Source organism: Molossus molossus, unplaced genomic scaffold, assembly GCF_014108415.1.
Source record: "Molossus molossus isolate mMolMol1 unplaced genomic scaffold, mMolMol1.p scaffold_m16_p_12, whole genome shotgun sequence".
Lineage (NCBI taxonomy): Eukaryota > Metazoa > Chordata > Mammalia > Chiroptera > Molossidae > Molossus > Molossus molossus.
In genome coordinates this window covers 48203326-48219681 of record NW_023425347.1, presented here as the reverse complement: position 1 = coordinate 48219681, position 16356 = coordinate 48203326, and the positions used below count along the sequence as shown (strand labels likewise).

Genomic DNA, 16356 nt, shown 5'->3' with positions numbered 1-16356 from the left:
TTCTCTGTACCTTCTCAATTTGTCATAAATCTAAAAGGCCTTTCTAACATAAAGTTATTTTTTAAATGCATACTCTGCACAGAATTACACATTCAAATAACCTTTCTCTTTCTAAAAAAAACCCAAAGTCAATCTTTGTTTTACATGTGTATCATTATATTCATATAATCTCTTTTACCCCCAGCTGCTACCCAGAAAGTAAAACACTTCACAAATGCAGTTTTCTCTTTCTCCATCCTCTTCTTTTGAACCTCCTTTTTTCTCTCCTTCTCCTTCTTCCTTTCTTCCTTCCTTTCTTATTTCTCCTTCTTTCTCTCTCTCTTTCAATTTTGTTTATTAGTGGCTACATGAAGACCTAGTAGGAAGCGAATGCTTCATAGTTACCTAGTTTGTTAAGATTTAAATGGAGGTGGTAGTTTTAAAATTATCAAATACTTGTTATGCTTTTATTATAATAATTATGTTTTCTTTAAATGATTAATATTAAATGGATGCTAATCAATTATATTTGTTATCACCTTCCATTCCTTGAAAAAATCCTAATTGACCTGAAATATATTTTTGGTTTTGTCTTTTTTTGCCTTTTTAAGTGATATTTTACACAGAAATAAAATTATGCAACTTAAAGCACTCAGAAAAAGAAGACTAAAATAAATCAATAAACATAGATAGCCCAGCCAGTGTGGCTCAGTGGTTGCATGTAGCAAGAGGTCACTGGTTCAATTCCTGGTCAGGGCACATGCCCAGGTTGTGGGCTTGTAGGGGGCATGCAGGAGGCAGCTGGTTGATGTTCTCTCTCATCAATGTTCCTATCTCTCCCTCTTTCTTTCTCTCTAAAATCAATAAAGAAAAAAAATATTTTTAAAAGCATAGATAGCCTCAGTGGACAGAAGGATAATATTATGGTATGTATATCATATATAAATATACACATATATATGTATACACATGCAAGTGTGTATGCACGTGTGTGCACACACACACACACAGGCACACACATCTGGAATCCCAGGAAGAGACAAAGAAGAAAAATAGCAACAAATTTGAAAAAAAAAAAAAAAAAACTGATTAGAAACATTCCAAATTTGTTTGCAAGTATAAACTCAAAAATCCAAGCATCTCAAAGATTTCTTCTGTATTCTATCCTAAATATCCCCTGGCTTCACTAAGAACTCTTCTCTCTGTCCTTTGGGAACTTGAATGACTCAGGGCCTGTGGAGTTGCTTTTGCTGGACCTCCTGGATTTTTATTCTTTGCATATGCAAATTGTTATTCAGCCAAAGACTATAGGGAAACCCTGAGCAGATTTCTGGAGTTCTTTTCCTGCCTCTCTGAGTCCTTGGAATGGTCTGACCTACAAAGTCTTGCTTCCTCCATCTCTCTGAACTCCGATCTGTGTCTCCTCAAATTATCAAATGTCCAGGTTTTGTTTGGGTTATCTTCCTTTCACTGTGGTCCAGAAATGCCTCTAGCTAGAAAGCTGGGGTGATTGTACAGCTCTCCCCCTTTGTTTCCTTTATCCCAAGAATCACGGTTCTGTTTTACTTATTGTCTAATATTTGAGAAAACTCCTTTCACATAGTTTGTCCGTTTTCCTCATATTTTACAGTGAGACATAATTCTGGACCATCTTCCACCTGGGTGAAAGAGTTATTTTTAAACAAATTATTTTTTAATCATCTTTATAGATAAAATCAGTCCAATGGAGAAATCATAATTTCCAACTATTATAGGTTTTATTATATATCACTTCTAATAAATAATCAACTGGGTTTTGTTTGGCTTTTTAAAATAAATTTCAAGTCTCAGTGTATTGTGAGAAACTGATTAAAACATCAAATGGAAGAATACATTTTCTTCAGTGTAAAACCATTACATGACAATGAACTTTGTAAACATTCGTCTTCTGCTTATACTGAACACATACAATCATTCAGACCTTTGGAAGGCAATATGCAGGAGTAATAATACTGGTCATATACTGAAGGCTTCAAATGTCATTATTTTAAACTTTTAATTGTAAATAACTAAAATGGAAGTTAAAAGGTAAGTCATTTTATATGCTATCTGCATTACCTTTTTATTATCAATTACGAGTTTTATTTTGTAGCATTCAATGAGAAATGAAAATCTCTGGAAGAAATCTAAGATACCACATGACCCAAACTTCCCTAACAAACCAATTATAACATTGAAAAAGCTCTTGGAACAGCAGTACAGTCAGTTAACAGAAGAATAACTGTTAAATCTCTTGTATCTAAAGGCAGATGATGCAAAATTATTGCTCTCAGATGAACTGTGTCCACCTTTAAACACCGACGAAGCATATGAAAGCCTGTTTGCTGGACTTTGAAAATATGCATTCACTTAAAGAATATAGATTCTCATACCCTGAGAGGAATAATCCATCATATTTTACTTCGATGACACATTGAGACCTGCAGCTTGACATTCTCTTATAGCCTTTTATTCCCAAGCCTCTAAAATTACTATACTTGTAAAATGCTATCTGTATTTTAAACACTGTGCTCTCTAAAAAATATATGATCAAAAGTACTATATATTTTTTTCTTAAGCAGATTTTATTTTACACTGGAACTTATATCTTAGCTCTGATGATTTATGAAAGATTGCAAACCTTACAATACAGAGAAACACAAAATAAAATAAAATAAATCCAAAACTCTTTTGTTCTCTTTTGAACGTCTCCACCCCTCCTCCCCCATTTTTAAAGCTAATTTCTCATCAGAAAGAATGACTAAAGCTTAGATGTAAAGGTTGTACAAGAATGATAATTTCATCAATAACATGGCAGGTTTCTTTGCTGGCAGAGGGTATTCTGTTGGGAAGACTGCCATTTGGCAACAGTAAGTCTGCATTTTTAGGTAATGCAACAGTATCTAGTCATGGTTGACCTATTGGAATTGAGGTGATTCATTGAGATAATTTTTTATAATGAGACTATTAACTTTTAATAATTACCAGGGACCATGGACTGAGAAAAGATCATTTAGGAGGAGGTTAGGACCATTAAAAATGGACAATGTGGAGGTTACCATGCAATTAACTACACTCTTGAAACTTCTACCTTAATGCTTGCCTCCTTCTCCTCTGTCCTTGTACGTGAAAAACTTTGGTAGGAAGTAAGTCATTGCAATGGTGTTGAGTTGGACTTGAAAGTGCCCCAGTAATAATACGACTGTATTTTCTTATAGAAAAAAAGCTGGTTATGGACATGGAAGATTTCTAACATAACTCAGGTGAGAGCACGTATTAGGGATACAGCAATACTGCTGGAATAAGGATATGGAAGAAATCACTTAGGGCTCTATTATTCATTATGTTCATTTTGTTTGAAAAGCATTTACACATTAAAAGAATGTTGTTGTTCAGTATCACTATGATAGTAAAAAATATCTTAGTTGAAGAATGTCAGCTAACATTTAGGTATATTAGCTAAAGTAGAAGTAATACTGTATTCTGGTGGGTAAAGTAGAAATCATTTTAACTGGGACTCTAGGAGAAATACAGGTGTCAAATACAGTGTGATCTCCCTACCTGTGCTCTCTGAGAGGTCAAGTATAAAGAATGCTTCATTAGAGTGTCCTTGTAGGCATTGTATTAGTTTGCAATCTTTCACTTTGCTATTATATGCAGATGTATTGAGTATAATGGCCTTCATTCAGCAAGCTATCTTCCTTATTGGTTGCTTCTCACATGGTCAAGGGCATGCTAAATACATTCTTGGAATGATTCCCTCTTTCAATCACTGTGTCAATAATCACTTAGAATATAAGTGGATTCTGTTCATTTAGAACAACCAGGTGGCTGAAGAGAGTCAGTTAATAAGTCATCAGCAAAATCAAAAGCAATAATGAAGCCCTTCAAGGTTTTGTGCTGTATCGCCTAATACATAATCTCTATTTTGTGAGTAAATACACTGTACACCTACCACTTGAATGACTTTGCTGATGCCACATTCCTCCCTTTGTGAGTTTATTTGGCTTTGAAGTTCTCACTGTCAGGAGAGATCTAACATCTGTTTGAAGGCACTACCTTCTGTTGTAGAAGACTCCCTATTACAAAGTGGGGTTTCTGCAGTTTTCAGGAGTGCCTGTCAATATATCTTTTATCTACGCACAGAAGTAAAAAACAATAACCACAGAAACTGTATTGAATCTATTCATCTAATTAGGCAAAAAGTGTATTCTCTAGTTAGAGAGATTTAATCTGAAAGCTGTGTTGGAACTTCAGATGTTAACTTAAAATATTTTTTTTGCTCACCACAATCTACTTTGAGTAAACACACACACACACACACAAACACACACACACACACACACACACACACACAAACCCTTCATCATGTTCTGTATTACTTTTTCATAGATTGGAACATTACTTTTCTGATGACATAAGTCAATAATGCTTTTCATTCCCTTAATATTGTTCTTTTATGCCTGATCCATTGTCAATGTGAATAAAACTCAAAGTTTAAATCAGAAAGATCTTCAAAATCTTTAATACACTCTCCATCTCACAATTGTATTTAGATGCCTTTAATTTTATTAGGTTATAATTTGCATTTCAGATTATATAATACTTAAGATTTAAAGAAAGAGTAATAGGGGTCCACCAGGCCCAGATAACATCCCGAATAAAAAATGTTCATTGTTTCTGCTGTTTTATTTTATTTCATCCTTCTATGTCTTTAAGTGCCCACCACCCACTCATCATAGAGAAGTAATCAATGTTCTCATTTTACTCTTGTAATTTCAGATTTTCAAACTCCTTGATTACTATTAGTTTTATTTTATAAGGAACTCCATAATGGCTATACTTTTCTTGTTATCATTTGACTATCATTGTGTATGTACATGTGTGTCCTAGGAATTGTTTTTTTTGGCTTAGAAAATATGTCAGAGCCTTATCTCATATAAATGCATTTACTCTCTTATGATGTCAGAAAATCAAGATCTTCAATGTTAAAAATGAGAGGATGGCAAGACAGCACCGTGTGGTGCATGGAGACCTTCCCTGTTTCCAGGGAAGACCGGTGGGGTGGGAGCCGAGCTGTCCACTCCCAGTTTCCCATATATTGTGAAAACACCCCAAAGCTTCTCTGTACTTTCACAACTTCTGTTTCATGGTTTATATTTGACAAAGTCTAGATTAGACTATTCAGTTGGTTTGTTTTGTCTATTTTTATCACCTAATGGAAAGACCTCATTTTTTAAAAAACTATAAGGCTCACTCCATGAAATCTCTGAGGATTCTTTTATTTCCATCACTTCCTCAAAAGCAAATATTTTTATATTTCTTACTCTCTAACTATATATTTAATAGCACTTTAAGTTGGACAGAAAACTTGAACTTTGTAAATTGTGTCTAAGTGCCAGTTTTCTTCCCTACACCAACTATAAACTGTTTAAGTTCCAGAATTATTGTTAAAGTAGAGAAACATTTCTAATCTTAAGTATATTGGTCCTATAATATTTACAATACTTTCAGATCAGCACTGTAATGTGTATGCCAAAGAACTCCTACTTTGGGGGAGATAAATGATAGATAGCTAGATTTCATGGAGATATTACAAATATTAAAAGTCCAATAAATTTGAGCAATACTTTGTTAACAAAGTCAAATGGATTTCTTTACCAAATGGCTTATCAGTCTCTTTAACACATTTTTCAGACCTGTGAATTTCCAAGATAGGGAGCTAGTATGAGCAAATAGAACCACATCCTTTTTGGGAAACATCTTTTGTTTTCTATGCATTTCATAAAATGTATTATGATAATATGGTCTTGGATAGAACAAACGCAAAAATAAATTCTCATGCTTCAAAATTTGAGGTCAAAATTTGGGGTTTTGTATTAATAATTTATCTTTTATGTTAATGAACTTATTTTATTGAACATATATTAAAATATCAATAATATTCCAAGCAGTTAGCAAATAATTTGCAGGGCAAACATCTCTAGTTACTAGGACCATTATCTTGGTCTCACAGTCACACTTTTGCCTCTTTGACAAAATTCTTATAAAACAAAAGTTTCCTTAACGTGGTTATATCCAGGTAAATGGAAATACCTCTGTATTAGTCACTAGTGTTCCAAGACCACTGAAGGGGTGTGGTCTAGGGAATAGATAGAAAGCTAACCTGATCTGAAAGTTCCAGATTTGGTTTACGAGCATCCTGGTGGCAGTGATTTATTTCTGTGCACTGCAGTGTCAGAACAATGACAAAACTGGTCCAGAGTGATAGCATTGAAGATTGGCACCATTATTTTCTATTGCTTATGACTCATGGAAACTGGCAATTTTGTTGTCAGAACTGGAACAGAGATATAACTTGGGAGGAGAAATTTGATTAGTTCCACGAAGTAAGACTACTAGAGGGGTGAGAAGGGACTGGGCAAATTAAGTTATTTTACTTTTAAATAAACATATTTAGCTAGCATCAGGAATGTTTTAGAACTCCAAACCACGCATAGAAATGATAGGTAGTTTTCTAATCTTCAAAATATTTGAAAATAAACCACTCAACTATTTGAAGATTTCAAGAGAGAGAACTTGCCTATATAGATATAAAATGACGTGGTAATAACAGTGATGTAAAATTCACAATAAATTGAGATAATTTGATTAAATACTTTGTTTCTTATTTTACTGGAAACAAACAAACAAAAAACAGAGACTATCTGAATACCTCCATATGTTTCTAGGAACCAACCTATTTATAGATCTATGCCCACATTCTCTGCCTACCCTCATATTTCAATGAATGAACCAGTCCCCTCATTTGGGAGATCCAACTGTCTCTGTGTACACAGATCTATTTTCTGTCACTTTTGGGGGGAACTCCTCAATATTTTCCTCTCTTTCCTATATCATTACTTTTCCCATTTCTATTGTATTAGTATCAGCAACATAAGAGCATGACATAATATATTCCATTTCAAATTTAAAAACATAATTGCCTCAATCCCACTCCTACAATCTGTTTTATTTTTATTCTCACCCAAGGACATTTTCTTTTATATATATATTATGTTCAGATAGAGTGAGAGGGAGAGAGAGAGAGAGAGACATTGATGTGAAAGGGACACATCGAATGGTTGCCACCCACACAACCCAACCAGGGCGGGGGACAAACTGCAACCCAGGCACATTCCCTTAGCGGAAACCGAACCCGGGGCTCTCGGGACTGCAGGCCGGTGCTCTAACCGCTGAGCCAAACCGGCCAGGGCTACAATCTCTTAATTACTCATTTTGCTCAGTTATATAAGAGGGAAAAATATCTTCAAAAGCATTCATGATACTTGACTTCTGGGTATCTTCCTGAATGAACACTTCACCAGGCTTTTGTTTTCCTCATTCCACAAACATACTCTTGTTGAAAGTCACCACTGATCACCTCATTGTAATTCTAACGAATACTCTTAGGCTTCATTCACCTCACTTGACTTTGGCAAAACTTGATGCAGTTGATCATTCTCTTTTCTCTGAAACAACTACCAATTAGCTTTCCCCCCCCTATCTCACAGGCTGATTTATCTGTATCTCTGTGGATGTCTCTCATCTTTCTCATGTGTAAAATTTGGAGTAGTCTAAGGAACAGTATCTCCAGGTGTGAGCAAAAGTAGGTTTACACTTATGAGTACACAAAACAGTTTATTCTTGTATTATTATGTATCCTTATATTATTTATTTTTCTATGCAAACAACTGAACTCTTACTTTTGCCAACCACTGTATAGTACCTATATTCTTATAATTTCTTAGGGAATTTCACTCAGTATCATAGTTTTATAGTGATCTTCATATTGACTATTCCAAAATAATATCTTTAGTGCTGACCTTTGATTAAAAAAAAAAACAAAACACCAATACTGTCTATAATAAACAGATAAATTAATAAACATTATCAAATTAAATGTCTCTTTCACAGATACTTTTAGGAGAATAAAAAGACAAGCTACAATAGGGGAGGTGTTTTCAAAATCTTATGTGACAATGAATTTGTATTTTAAATATATAAGGAACATAATATTAGAAAACAAACAAAAATATTGGCAAAAGATATAAGCAAATATTTCACAAAAGAAGATGAATGGATAGAAAATAAGCACATAAAGAGACACTTAATTTTATTAGTTATTAAGAAAATCAACACCAATATCATTATGCGATACACTCCACATTTCTTAGAATGATAAAAATAAAAATTACAACTAAAGACTGACATTACCAAATGCTGGCAAGATTGTTGAAAACAAGAACCCTTACAACTTACTGGTCGGAATGATAAATGGTACAACACTCTTGAAATTTCTGTAAACTTTAAAGTGATTTGTAATATAACCTGGTAAGCTAACTCCTTGGTATTTACCTATGAGAAATAAAAATTTTTGTTCACACAAAATCCTGTAGGTGAATATTTATAGCAGTTTTATTCATAATTACCAAAAATTGAAAAAAAATAAAATAAAAAGCCCAAATGTCTATAAGCAAACTAATATATCTACACACCTCTATACTTCTATGACTCAGGCAAAAATATTTAGAGAGTTTGCTGAAACCTTCTTTTCTTGGACACTGTACATTTTAATTCCTGCAACAAATTAAAAATACCCCCAGGCCCAGCCAGTGTGGCTCAGTGGATTGAGCATCGTCCCATGAACTGAGAAGTCCGGTTTGATTCCCAGTCTGGGCACATGCCTGGGTTGCGGGCTTGATCCCTGGTGGAGGGCATGCAGAAGGCTGCCAATCAATGTTTCTCTCTCACATCGATGTTTCTATCTCTCTCTCCCTTCCTTTCTCTCTAAAAAATCAATGAAAACATATTTAAAAAAAATACAGCCTGGCTCTTCTCATCACATCTACTTTGTGCCACCATCATCTCTTATCTCAACTCTAGCAATGGACCCCATCTTGAACATTCGTGGGCTCGTGGTAAGAGTACAAATAGAAACCCACTTATCATATATCTTAATATTAAAAAGTTTCATCTCTCCACCTCCACTCCAGTTAAACTGGCAATTTTTCTCTTTTTTAAATACATAACTAAACTCCTATTAGCTCTGCCTTCATTATTAGTGAGAGCAATATTCATGTTTTTTCCAGATCACCATTGCTTTCCAATCACCTAATATTGATATTGAGATGTACACTTAAAATTGCATATTTGAACTCATCATAATATTTTCAATGACTTTTCCTTACCTATAGAATAAAGTTGAAGTCTTAACAGGAGGAATAGATAATTTATTCATCATAATAGAGTAGCTGATACATCTTAAATAGTAAATTAGTAAAAGTTATTATTATTTGTTAATTTATCTTTATTGCTGGAAGTATTACAGAAGCCTTCCTTTTTTTCTTCATTGACACCCACCTCCCCGCACCCATCCCCCCTGCCCTCAACACACTGGTGTCTGTGTCCATTGGTTGTGCATATATGCATTAAGTTCTTCCCGCCCCCACCTCCCTTCCCTTTGAGGTTTGTCAGTCTATTCCTTACTTCCATGTCTCTGCATCTATTTTGTCAGCTTATTTTATTCATTATATTCCACAAATAACTGAGGTCACGTGACACTTGTCTTTCTCTGACTGGCTTAGTTCACTTACCATAATACTCTTCAGGGCCCTCCATGCTTTCTCAAAGAGTAAGAGATTTATTTATTTATTTATTTTATCTATTTATTTATTTTTAAATTCTCATGCAAGGATATTTTTTCCATTTATCTTCAAATAGAGTGGAGGCGGGGGAGAGAGAGAAACATCGATGTGAGAGAGACACATTGATTGGTTGCCTCCCACATGACCCTGACCAGGGCTGGGTACCAAACTGCAACCAAGCTATGTATGTACCCTTGACCATAATCGAACCCGCGACTCTTTGGTCTATGGGCCAATGCTCCAGCCACTGAGCCAAACCGGCCAGGATGAGATCTTTCTTTTTTACTGTTGCATAGTATTCCATTGTGTAAATATAACACAGCTTTTTTATCCACTCATCTTCTGATAAGCACTTGGGCTGTTTCCAAATCTTAGCTATTGTAAATAGCTCTGTTAAGATACAAATGGCAAGAAATATATGAAAAAAAAAAAATGCTTAACATCATTCATCATCAGAGAGATGCAAATTAAAACAACTATGAGGTATCACTTCACACCTGTCATCATGGCCGCCATCAACAAATAATCAAACAACAAGTGCTGGCAAGGGTGTGGAGAAAAGGGGACTCTAGTACATTTTTGGTGGGAATGCAGACTGGTGTAGCTAGTATAAAAAAACAATATAATGTTACCTCAAAAAATTAAAAATTGAATTGCCATTTGACCTAGTGATCCCACTTCTAGGAATATACCCTAAGAAGCCTAAACACCAACCAGAAAGAGTATATGCACCCTTATATTCATAGTGAAAGTTATCATTATTGAGGAAACATATTAATGAATTCAGCACTCTCTCCATGAGATAAATGAATAGATATCACTATACTTTAAATACTACTGCCTTTCTTATATTTTGGTCCTTCATATTCTTCCTCCCTTCTCTCTTTTTTCTTTCTCTTCCATGTCTCTCTCTCTCTTGCACCTTCTTGCCCTTTCTCTCTCACTTCCATCCTTACTCTCTTACTGACTTTTACACAATAACTGTTTACTAGGTAAATTGTCACAGATACAGTGTAAGAAGCTCTTTTAATGAGTAACAAATGTTAAACACCAATAATGCTCTATTGGAAGTAAAAGAGATGATAATCAGCAATACAGATTAGGTCTAAAATCAATCAGATAGTAAGTAAGCTGTCACTAATAATGACAGAAACACTAATTGCCAGGATTAAACCCATAACTTTTGAACTGCTGATACTTTTTGCTGCCAAATGCTTTGGCTTTTGCCAGAGTATGTGAGCATTAATGGTGAATTAGTTGGAATAATTAAAATTATACAGCTTTCCACTAGAGATAATATTTTTTCATATTGCTTTGATCATATTTCATAAATATCAATGTTTATATAACTTATATGGTCACCTGAATGCATTTCGGTAATATTTGATAATCATTCTTGCACAGCAGAGCCAAAATACCCTTCTCTTGTAAAGTCCACACTATACAGATTTCAAATCACTTAACTCTTTAAAATAATATCAGAAGATTGTTGTCTCAATTACAAGTTTTTAAATTGTCAATTTATGAGACTAATAGAGATCATTTTGATAGATATCTTTGATGATACATAGATTGCCTTCTACCATGCATCAAAGAACAGTTTGTTTCTTTTGAATTAAACTTTTATGGTAAAATGCAAATAATTTTCCATTTCTTATAATTTATTATATTATTATCATATCCTGTTACATAAAATGACAATGAGCAAAAACACTCCTGCTGCTGCAATCTGTGCTGAAAAGCTTCCTTAAAATATAGTGTCTTTATTCCTATCTGTAGCTATAGCTGTAGGAAGTTGGAGTTTTCTCACAGTATTTGCTGGATGATGCAAGTACTTGGTTATAATAGGCACTAAAAATCTAACATGCATTTTCTCAACTCAAATTTTAAACAGTCAAAGCACTCTGAATAAAAAGCATATGCTTTTAAGATCCATTCCTGCCTGTCAGTGTTTTTTATTTAATTATTATTGGCATTTATTTCCCATTTATATACAAATGAATTCAATAGGAATTGCTGTACTCTACAATCAACATAAATCATAATCCAAGTCTGAGTATAAATGTACACAGCTTTCAGACAATCAGTTATGATTTGGAGAACTACATTTAATTGGAAGAATGAAAAGGTTTTAAGGCACACATGTAACCTTAACTTACGGCACGCACGTAACCCACAAGCTCAGTCTCTTCAGTCTTGTGAATCTAATGACCTATTGAGCAATCGACATATGGCTTTGAGTAATTTACAGATGTTCTATGCCACTAGGCCATACGCTTGGGAATACTGTAATAGACATGAGAAGTGGTTCTTCCTGAAAATCTAGATTGTTAGACTGAGGGAATATGACATGGTGGTTAGTACTTCTAATTCTGGAGACAAACTTCCTATATTCAAATTTGGCCATTTCCAATTACACGAGCACAGATCTGTTTCATTATGTGTAAAATACAAAGAAAGACAGGTATTCTGAAAAGATGAAGTGAGAAAAGGCAACATATCTAAAACTCTAATAATTCTTGACATTTCATAAGTGTTTAATAAATACCTGCTATTGCCATATTAAATAGATTCTAAGGTATATTTTTATTACATTTCAACATCTCTGAAGTAGGATGCATATTATAGTCTATATTTTCTTAGAATTACTATAGGACATAATGCAGTCCTAACATAGTGGCCAGTATATAAATATCAAAAAAAAAATAGCATTAACATTTAAAGATTGAAAGCAGAAAGCATAATCTCTTCATTTTTTCAAGGTGTTTCTTAATTTCCCTTAACAATTGTTTAAATATAGAATCTTAAATCATTTTTGATATTGTTATTTCAAATGAGTTTATGCTTTTGTGTGCTATTAAAAATAATATTTTATTTTCCAATTTTTATTGTTAATGTATGTATATATACATTATATAGAGAATTGATTTTCATATGAACCTTATATTTTGTGGTATTATAAAATGCATTTGTTGGTTCTAGTAGTTTTATTTTGTAGATTATATAGGGTTTTCTATGTACATAGCCCTTTAGTCTTCAAATAAAGACAGTTATCTTTTTCCTGCAATGTCAAGAATATCAATGTACAATGATAAATAAATATAATTTCTGTGTTTTTAATTTTAGAGGGCAAGTTTTTAGTCTTTCACCATTAAGTAAAGTATTGGTTGTGGCTTTTTTGTAGATGTTCTATATCAGGTTTAGGAAATTTCTTATTATTTTTAGTTAGATAAAAATTTTTATCATCAGGGTATTGAATTTCTCAAATTTAAATATTTTTTTGCTTATGAATTTTCTTTTTAGTTTGTCGATATGGCAAATTACTTAGATCAGTTTATAACCATCCAATCATCCTTGCATTATTGGGATAAATCTAAGTCATAGTCATGGGGTAGCATCTTTTTATATACAGATATACTTAATTTGCTAACATTTGGTTAAGAGTTCTTTGCATTAATATTAATAAGAGTTATTATTCCTTAGTGTTCATTTCTTGTAATGTCTTTTTCTGATTTGGTTATCATGGTAATGCAGGCCTCATATACTCAATTAGGTTGTATTTCCATTTTCTCTTTCTTTGTTTTTTGAGATAGTTTAGGTAAGATTGATGGAATACACCAATTTAATCATTGGACCTAGAGTTTTTTCTTCTGGAAAATTTTTAGTTTACAAAGTAAATTTACAAATTTAATATCTTTAATAACTAGATTGCTATCTGTATTTTATATCATTTTGAAGACATTTTGTTATTGTTTTTTTCAAATAATTTTTCAATTTTTCTAATATCTCTTTTTAGGCTACTATAATCAAATATCATAAACTAGATGGCTTAAAACACAAACATTTATTTCTCACAGTTCTAGAGGATGAGAAATCCAAGTTCGAGATACCAGTCAAGTTGATTCCTAGTGAGCCCCCCTGCCTGGTTTACAGATAGGCTCCTTGTTGTGTCCTCCTCTAGTAGAGTGAATAATCATCTCTCTCCTATCTCTCAATTTGACTTCACCTTCATGATCAGATTATCTTCCAAAGTATTTATCAGAAATTTACAGAACATTCTATCCAAAGCAGTCGAAGACAAATTCTTCTCATGTGCACATGGAACATTCTCCGGGATAGATCATACGTTAGTTCACAAAACACGTCTCTGTACATTTAAAAAGACTTAAATTGTATCAAGTATCTTTTCTGACCACAGCGGTATGAAACTAGAAATTAATTACACAAAGAAAAATGAAAAATTCATAAATATGTGGAGATTAAACAACATGTTACTGAAGAACAAAAGGGTCAAAGAAGTAGTCAATAGAGTGGGAAAAAAATCTTGAAAAATATAAAAATAGAAATACAACATACCAAAACCTATGGGATGCAGAGAGTGCTGTTCTAACTAGGAAAGTTTTTACTATTTGCTATGTGGGTGTGTTAGTTTTCTATTGATGTTACAACATATGATCATAGCCTTGTACCTTAAAACAACATAAATGTGTTACTTGATTGTCTTTTAGATCAAAAATGGTACAGATCTCAGCAGACTAAAACAAAGTGTTAGTAGATTGCGTTCTGTTCTAAAGTTTAGGGAAGAATCCCTCTTCTGTACATGTGGTTTGTTAACAGAATTCAGTTCCTTGCAGATGAAGAACCAAGATTTAGATTTTATTGCTGGATGAAATCCGAGAGTAGTTTCCCATTTATAGAAACAAGTGCATTCTGCCAGTAGGGTAGTGACCTCTCATCTTGAATGTCAGGTGCTCCCCGAGCCTGCACTCCAGCTTTGGCTTCACCCGCCACTGTGGGCCAATAATCTCATACAGAACATTCTTTAACCTTCTGAAACCCCTCCTTCCCACTGGAAATTCAAAATACTGCTTTGTGATTCTGAATCAGTTTTTGGAAAAAAGTTTTCATCATCTTTGGAGTAAAGATTTTAAAGAGCCTATGCTGATGGAGGTGCCAGCTACTTTTACATGATATTGCTGAAGGAGAGAGGGAAAGCTTTTTGCCTGAATCAGTGTGGACTTTGAGTCTATTAGGCCTGGAATTAGAGAAGACTGGTATGAAGGGATGTAAGCTTATTTGAAGACCATACTAACCTTACCAAATGCCTTGAAAAGCTCCAAAAGAAAATAGAAGGAAAAAACCTACAGGTAGGTATGACTGTGACCCTGGGAGGATGTGCTTGGCATTTTGATCAGATCATGGCGTCTGTGAGCACCTTGTTCCAACAGACTCACATCACTCCTTTGCCTATTGTAATCATCCAAGAAGAATCTCTCATCTACCTGCTCCAACCGGGAAAGCACAAATGGCATGTAGACACTGGGTAGAAAGTGATTGGTGTGCACTGGCAACTTTGGATCAGTGGTTAGAGCACTGGCCTGTGATCCAGAAAGACTTGGGTTCGGTTCCTGCTAAGGGCAGGTACCTCAGTTGCAGTTTGTCCCCGGCCCTGGTTGGGTCATGTGGGGGGCAGCCACTTGATGTGTCCCTTTCACGTTGATGTTTCTCTCTCTCTCTCTCTCTCTTTCTCTCCCTCCCACTCTATCTGAACAAAAAATGAGAAAATGTCCTCAGGTAAGGATAAAAAAAAAAAGAAAAAGAAAGTGATTGGTGTGGTGGAGCCTCACAAACCACGTGCTCAATTTTGCAACACTAGTCAGCACTTCCAGTACCTATGATGGATCTGGTGCTGTAGCCATGGAAATGGACCACCTTCTCCTCTGGACCATGGCCATCAAAAACTGATCCAGTTGTCCGGCCAGTGTGGAGCAGTGGTTGAGCATCGACCCATGCACCAAGAGATTGCCCATTCAATTCCCGGTCAGGGCACATGCCCAGGTGGTGTGCCTGATCCCTAGTGGGGGGCATGCAGGAGGCAGCCAGTCGATGTTCTCTCTCATTGATGTTTCTGTCTCTCTCTGCCTCTCACTTCCTCTCTTTCTAAAATAAATAAAAGGGGAAAAAATTTTAAAAAGGAAAATTTTTTATTTTAAAAAGAAAAAAAAAAAAAAAAAACTGACCCAGGGACTGGCATTCATAGCTGTTTTTTCAACTTACCCCATCTGTCAATGACTTATTGCTCAACTAGAGCAGTTCACCTTGACTTTCAGGAATCTAAGTGTCTCCATGGGAAACCCACTAGTTTTTAAGATGTTAATGTTTAAATAATTCAGGCAACGTAAATTACAGATCTCAGTTTTACAGTGAGATGAGAAATTATGCATTTTTTAGAAAATAAATAAGCTCCAGTACATTCAGTTGGATACTAATGTGAATCATTCCAATGATACAATTCAGTACTGATTATTCTTATTTTATTAATCATTCCATTTATCCAAAAATTTGCTTTAATTTTGAAGGTGTGAAGGCTCAATTAAGGCTTCGTGGTATTCAATACATAAGCTCCCTTCTGCATCTCCTTAAATGCTCACCACCAAGGGCTACTTCTGAGCATCTATTAATATCAGATTCCTCTGTATAATATAGAAAAGTGTTTCTTTCCAGACTGAGAAGTTAGAACTGCACCATTTTTTTTTTTTTTTTTTTACCTTATTACTGTCTTTGGTATTGTCCTTCATTTTTTTATTTAACTTTTTATTGATTGATTGATTTTAGAGAGACTGAAGAAGGGGAAGAGAGAGAGATCGATTGTTGCTCCATCCATTTATGCATT

General features: G+C 34.3%; 1 pseudogene; it reads left to right on the top strand.

Moving 5' to 3' along the window:
• Positions 1-2032: 2032 nt before the first annotated feature.
• On the top strand, positions 2033-15428 carry LOC118626744 (annotated as a pseudogene).
• Positions 15429-16356: the final 928 nt, after the last annotated feature.